This window comes from Sapajus apella, unplaced genomic scaffold, assembly GCF_009761245.1.
Source record: "Sapajus apella isolate SASKATOON/1434 unplaced genomic scaffold, GSC_monkey_1.0 scaffold10, whole genome shotgun sequence".
In the NCBI taxonomy this organism is placed as follows: domain Eukaryota; kingdom Metazoa; phylum Chordata; class Mammalia; order Primates; family Cebidae; genus Sapajus; species Sapajus apella.
In genome coordinates, this window is record NW_022436950.1 from 34,825,966 (window position 1) to 34,832,595 (window position 6,630).

The 6,630-nt window shown below is 40.7% G+C and overlaps 1 pseudogene; it reads right to left on the reverse strand.

Annotated features, from left to right (window-relative positions):
• Window positions 1-937: 937 nt before the first annotated feature.
• Window positions 938-1,038, reverse strand: LOC116552114 (annotated as a pseudogene).
• Between the last annotated feature and the right edge of the window lie 5,592 nt (window positions 1,039-6,630).

A 6,630-nucleotide genomic window follows, 5' to 3' on the forward strand; every position in this document is an offset into this window, starting at 1 on the left:
TATTATAAATATGTGCCATAGGTGATTATGACTGTATTCCAAGAACACATCTCCAGAGACTTAGCTCTCAAGGAAAACCCTAATTATGCTGGTATATTTTGTGAATCTAAAGAAATGGTCACAAACTGAGTTCTCCTTTTAGTATGGGAAAAATGTAAGTTCTGAGAAGTGGGAAGATACTTGCTTTCCCTCTTCTCATAAGTTTTCTTCTGCCTGGGAGCAAAGCCATCCATCCCCAGGGTCCTTACTCTATGGACCTCTTCTCTTTTCCCTACCTGTTTCTCCACCAACCTTTTTAACTACACAAAATCTAGATTAAATGAAAACCAAGGCCAAACTGCAAGTGAGGGTTGGGGGTGGAGTGCTCTTCCAGAGAAATTATACTTAAAAGCCTGAGAGATGCATAAAGAATAGTATGCCCATCTCTATCAATAGGGATTATTTTCAGCTTCATGTAACAACAGCAATAACAACAATATAACCACTATGGTGGCTTAACTAAGTAGGGGCTTATTTTTCATAAATCATCAGAAGTCTAGAGATAGACAAGCTCAGCCTGGTATGGAGGCTCCACAATGCTCTCAGGGACTCAGATTGCTTAACTTCTCACTGTGTGAGGCAATCATCTTTAGGCTCATAAAATGGCTGCTGCCCCACTGGACATCACAACTGCATTCCAGGCTGGAAAAAGAGGAATGAACAAAGGGCGAATGCCTGAATCACTTAGGCTTCTCTCTTTCTATCTCCCCACCCTCTTTCTTTTTTTTCTTTTTCTTTTCTTTCTCTCTCTCTCTATCTCTCCCTCTCTCCACTGTCTTTCTTTCTTGTAAAAATTGCATTTTCAATATTGGATGCCACACAGTTGTGTTTTGACTGATATTCACTTTGGTTCCTTGGTGTTAACCAATGAAGTGTCAAATGACCTCCAGGAACTTCACAAAATATGAAATGCTTCATGAATTTGTGTGTCATTCTTATATAGGGGCAATACTAATCTTTTCTGTATCACTCCAATTTTAGATGTGCTACAAAATTAAGTTTGAGTTTGTCTCTTTTTAGTGATAAATAATAACTTTCCAGGAAGCTCTAACCCAAAGTCCATGCTTACTTATTTGTCATTGGCCAGTCTTGTGTCATATGGCTACCAGGATGGGAAAGGAAATTTGTGGAGTGAGTCATTTTAACTCAGCCTAATATTGCACATAGTAAAATGAGGGTCCTCTCAGTAAAGAAGAATTGGAACATGGTTATTAAGTGGGCAATGGGCAGCTGTCATCTTCTGTGACAGATTTTTCCATGTGACTTCATCAAAATACACACGGATGTAGGGAAAAGGGCCTTTGCATCAAGAGAAATCACTAAATGCATATTCTGGCATGTGGTTAGACACCAGCTGGACATTACGCATTTCTTGCTATTTCTTGAATCTTCTGTTTGCATACTCAGCCTCCTCTGTTTATTCCCTCTAATTTGGAGTACTGATTGGCTGCCTGATTGGTATTTTAGCTTTTGTCTGTTCACTTGTTACCTCTACAACACTAGTGAGATGGTAGCTTTGTACACAGTTTGATGTGTTTTGCAGAGACTTTGCAGCAGAGTGGTTGTTTTAGTCTGTTTTCATGCTGCTGATAAAGACATACCTGAGACTGGGCAATTTACAAAAGAAAGAGGTTTAATGGACTCAGTTCCACATGGGTGGGGAGGCCTCACAATCATGTCAGAAGATAAGGCTGAGCAAGTCACATCTTATATGGATGGCAGCAGGTAAAAAGAGAGAGCTTGTGCAGAGAAACTCCCCCTTATAATACTGTCAGATCTTGTGAAACTTATTCGTTATCATGAGAACAGCACAGGAAAGACCTGCCCCCATGATTCAATTACCTCCCACCAGCCCCTCCCACAACATATGGGAATTCAAGATGAGATTTGGGTTGGGACATTGACAAACTATATCATTTCATCCAAATCTCATGTCCTCACATTTCAAAACCAATCATTCCTTCTCAACAGTCCCCCAAACTCTTAATTCATTTCAACATTAACTCAAAAGTCCACAGTCCAATGTCTCATCTGACACAAGCCAAGTCCCTTCCACCTATAAGCCTGTAAAATCAAAAGCAAGCTACTTACTTCCTAGATATAATGTGGGTACAGGCATTGGGTAAGTACTGTCATTCAAAATGGGAGAAATTGGCCAAAACAAAGGGGCTATAGCCCCCATGCAAATCTGAAATCCAGCAGGGCAGTCAAATCTTAAAGCTCTAAAATGACCTCCTTTGACTCCATGTCTCACATCCAGGTCATGCATTCCCTTCGTCTTACACAGCTCTGCTTCTTTGGCTTTTTGGGTACAGCCTCCCTCCCAACTGCTTTCATGGGCTGGCATTGAGTGTCTACAGCTTTTCCAGGCACATGGTGCAAGCTGCTGGTGGATCTACCATTCTGGGGTCCAGAAAATGGTAGCCCTCTTCTCACAGCTCCAACTAGGCAGTGCCCCAGTAGTAACTCTGTGGTGGGGGGGCTCCCATTCCATACTTTATTCCACACTGCCCTAGCAGAGGTTCTCCATGAAAGCTCTGCCCCTGCAGCAGACTTCTGCCTGGATATCCAGGTGTTTCAGACATTCTCTGAAATCTAGGCAGAGGTTCCCAAACCTCAATTCTTGACTTCTGTTCACCCATAGGCTCAACACCATGTGGAAGCTGCCAAAGTTTGAGGCTTGTATCCCCTGAAGCCATGGCCTGAGCTATACCTTGGCACCTTTTAATCACAGCTGGAGTGGCCCCAAGTCTTTAGACTGCGCACAGCATGGGACCCTGGGCCTAGCCCACAAAACCATTTTTTCCTCCAAGGCCTCTGGGCCTGTGACGGAAGGAGCTGCCATGAAGACCTCTGACATAGTGTGGAGACATTTTCTCCATTTTCTTGGGGATTAACATTCAGCTCCTTGTTACTTATGCAAATGTCTGTAGCTGGCTTAAACTTATCCTGAGAAAATGGGATTTTCTTTTCTATTGCATTGTCAGGCTACAAATTTTCCAAACTTTTATGCTCTGCTTTTCTTATAAAACTGAATGCCTTTAACAACACCCAAGTCATCTCTTGAATGCTTTGCTGCTTTGAAATTTCTTTCACCAGATACCCTAAATTATTACTCTCAAGTTCAAAGTTCCACAAATCTCTAGGGCAGGGGCAAAATCCCACCAGTCTCTTTGCTAAAACATAACAAGAGTCACCTTTGCTCCAGTTCCCAACAAGTTCCTCATCTCCATCTGAGACCACATCAGTAATTATTCATATCACCATTCATTTTCACACTGCTGATGAAGACGTACCTGGACTTGGCTCTTTACAAAAGAAAGAGGTAATAGACTTACAGTTATACATGGCTGCGGAGGCCTCATGATCATGGCAGAAGGCAAGGAGGAGAAAGTCACATCTTACATGGATGGGAGCAGGCAAAAAGAGAGAGAGCTTGTGCAGGGAAGCTCCCCCCTATAATATCATCAGATCTCATGAGACTTACTCTCTATCACAAGAACAGCATGGGAAAGTCCTGCCCAGGATTCAATTACCTGCCACCAGGTCTGTTCCACAACAGATGGGAATTCAAGATGAGATTTGGGTGAGGACACAGCCAAACCAAATCAGTGGTGAAGAGCTAAAGAGTCACACAGAACTAGGTTCAAACTTGAGCTTCATCTCTTATAACCTGTGTGATTCTAAGTAAGTTCCATAACTTTTCTAAACTTTGATTTCCTCATCTAATAAATTAGGATAGTAAAATACCTTCCCCACATGATTTTTATGAGGAGGAAACAAGTCAATATACATAAAGCACCCAGAGAAATATCTGACCCATGGCAAGCATATGAGCAATTTAACTGTTATTATAATAATTTCTGTTAGTCAAGGTGACCCGGATTAAAATCACAGATCTGCCATTTTCTTGGACAAGTTACCAAAAGTCTTTGTTTCTCAGTGGATCACACGGAAAATTATTACTTTGCAAGGTTATAGATTGTAGATATGTAAAGTACCCAGTAAAGTGGCTGATGAATAGTAGGAATGGTAAACCCTACCAGTTACCTGGCAATATGCATTCTCTTTCTCCCTTACTGTCAGAAGTTCATATTGTTCAGAACAGTGATATGCTCTGCTAAAATAACTTCACTTACATTTGCAGCTAGGGGATGACAAAGTTCTGGCCAATGTAATGTAAGTGGATTTCCCAGGAGAGAGCTTTCTTTCCTTAATAAAATGACAAAAGCTTATCTTGGGAAAGACCTTTCACCTCTCTCCTTCATCCTTGTACACCTGAAGATGCCGCCACCATCTTCAAAGCATGAGGACAAGAGCCATGAACAAATGATGACAGAGCAGGAAGGCAGACTTTGGGTGTCCGACAGCATCAGTGATCTTCACATTTCCCAACTCCAGAATTATAATATGAAGAAACAAACCTAAGTGCCTTAGGCCAATATTTCCTGAATTTCATTTTATGTGCAGCCAAACAGAATGGGTTTTTGATATAGGTTTTTGTCAGGTGGAATTTACATTAACAGAAATCATCATCATCATCATCTTGTATCTACGACACGACCCCAGGATATCCATATCGGTGTTCTGTTCCTACAGCACTTGAAAAGATCATGGCTTTGTGAAAGAAACATAGCAGGAAATATTGATGAGAACTCCCCTAGGGTCTTCATTTTTCTGGAGAGAACAGGAAAAATCCTAACAGCCTCTGGGACTTGGGGGCAAGGACCAGGCAATAGTCAGACCAAGCCATAGGGCCCTGAAACGACTGCTAATCCTGGAGAGCTCTGTGCTTACACTGAATCCCACTGAATCCCTATGGATCTGTAGTCTGGTGATCTGCGAGATTCTTACCCTCTAATTGCCCAGAGCCACCTGGGTAACATTAAGAACAACTGGGATGAGGCTAAAGCGAGATCAAATGCTGAGAACAGGGTAACGTTGCAAATTATTTTGCCGATAATAGCAACTACCTATAATTAAACATGGGTGATGAACACCCGTCTCCCCCACAACCTCTTCACTAGTTTATATTGAAAGCAAATCTCTGACCAAATTTGGCCACATATAAAAATGTATATTAAACCTTTATTAGGAAGCAGTCACAAAACAGCTCATGTGACCTATTCTACAAATTTGATGAAATTCCAACTGTTGGCATTTTAGGTATTCTAACTGCACTGGTACATGCAATGTTCACTTAAAGCAGATATAATCATATTCTAGAGGCAGGGTTAAATTAGTCTTATAGTGGATATCAGGCAACTCAAGAACTGAGGAGGGAGTCAGATTCAGGACAGTGTGGAAATCAGTCTCCAGAAAATATCCCTAAAGATATAGGGTACAACATTTTCCATCTTTTTATTCTATTTATGCAAGCAGGGAGAGTCTAGAATATTTTACACGTCTTAAACATCACAGTCTTCACTAGTTAAACCCCATTTCTAGGGAATTTTCACCAGTGAAAACCCATTTTTAACATGAATTCTGCTACTTAAGAATATTTTGGTGGTGTTGGGAGATTAAGATAGCTGAATCACCTCTGGAGAGTGGGCTTCCAACTAGAAGTCTAGATGATGACACCCAGGGTATGAATTTTTGGTTTGGGCAAATGACTGCCCCTCAGGTATAGCTTAAGCTGGTTGACATTTACATAATTTTATATTTCCTATCAAGTAAGGGAAAGTTTAAATTACAGACATTCTGTTAAGTAGTCCATGCAATTAGTAAAAGGCAAAATCAGAAGCAGACCCCATATTCTCTGACTTCCAAATTTCAAAGTCTTAGAACTCTAGCATCCCAACTCACTGTTAATCTGACAAATTGTCCACTCTCATTGCCTTAAGAAGTAGCCTTTTCTAAGTTAGACTATTAATATTACAAAAATGTCCCCACTTAGAGCAAAAACAGCAAACTTAGTTGCTGAGATTTTTCTTGAAGCAGTCTGCATATGGAAAAAGGCAGGGTTAAAAAACAGAGCATCAGTCAAAGTTCGGATTTATAAGAGGTGGTCAAATGTAAAATAACAAAGCTGGATCCTAGAAAACTAAAAGCAAACAAAATAAATGTTGACTAAGAAGTTCAAAGCAAATCCTGTCTTATCATCCCTCCTTCATTTTGATCCTTCCATGTTCCTACTTTGCAGGCCCATGCTGATTTCATTACTATTTATGTTCATCTCTGTCTTTGAAAATTTCTCTTTTATTAGTAAGCATCTACTCCATGACTTCTAATTTATTTTTACATGGCAAATTTTGAGACAGCAATGAAAGAATTCCTAAATGTGATAACTGGTTTGTAGTGGCATTGCTTATGCTTTCAAAGAAGCTAAGATAGATTCCAATGTGGAGATTCCCATGGGGGATTCTGATGTGTTCTTCTGAAGAAATAAGGAAAGTCTGTATCTACCATCCCTAGGCCTCTACTTAGCAAATTGTGTTCTTTCTTGGGTCAGCCTCACCACCCCACCCACATAGAGGGGACGCCTTCTAATTCCTGCACTTGTTTTATGGCTTTGTATAAATGTGTTTAGTGCCCTTTGGCTGTTCTTCTGAAGAAACGTCATTATCAATTGTGCTCCCTTGTTTGTTT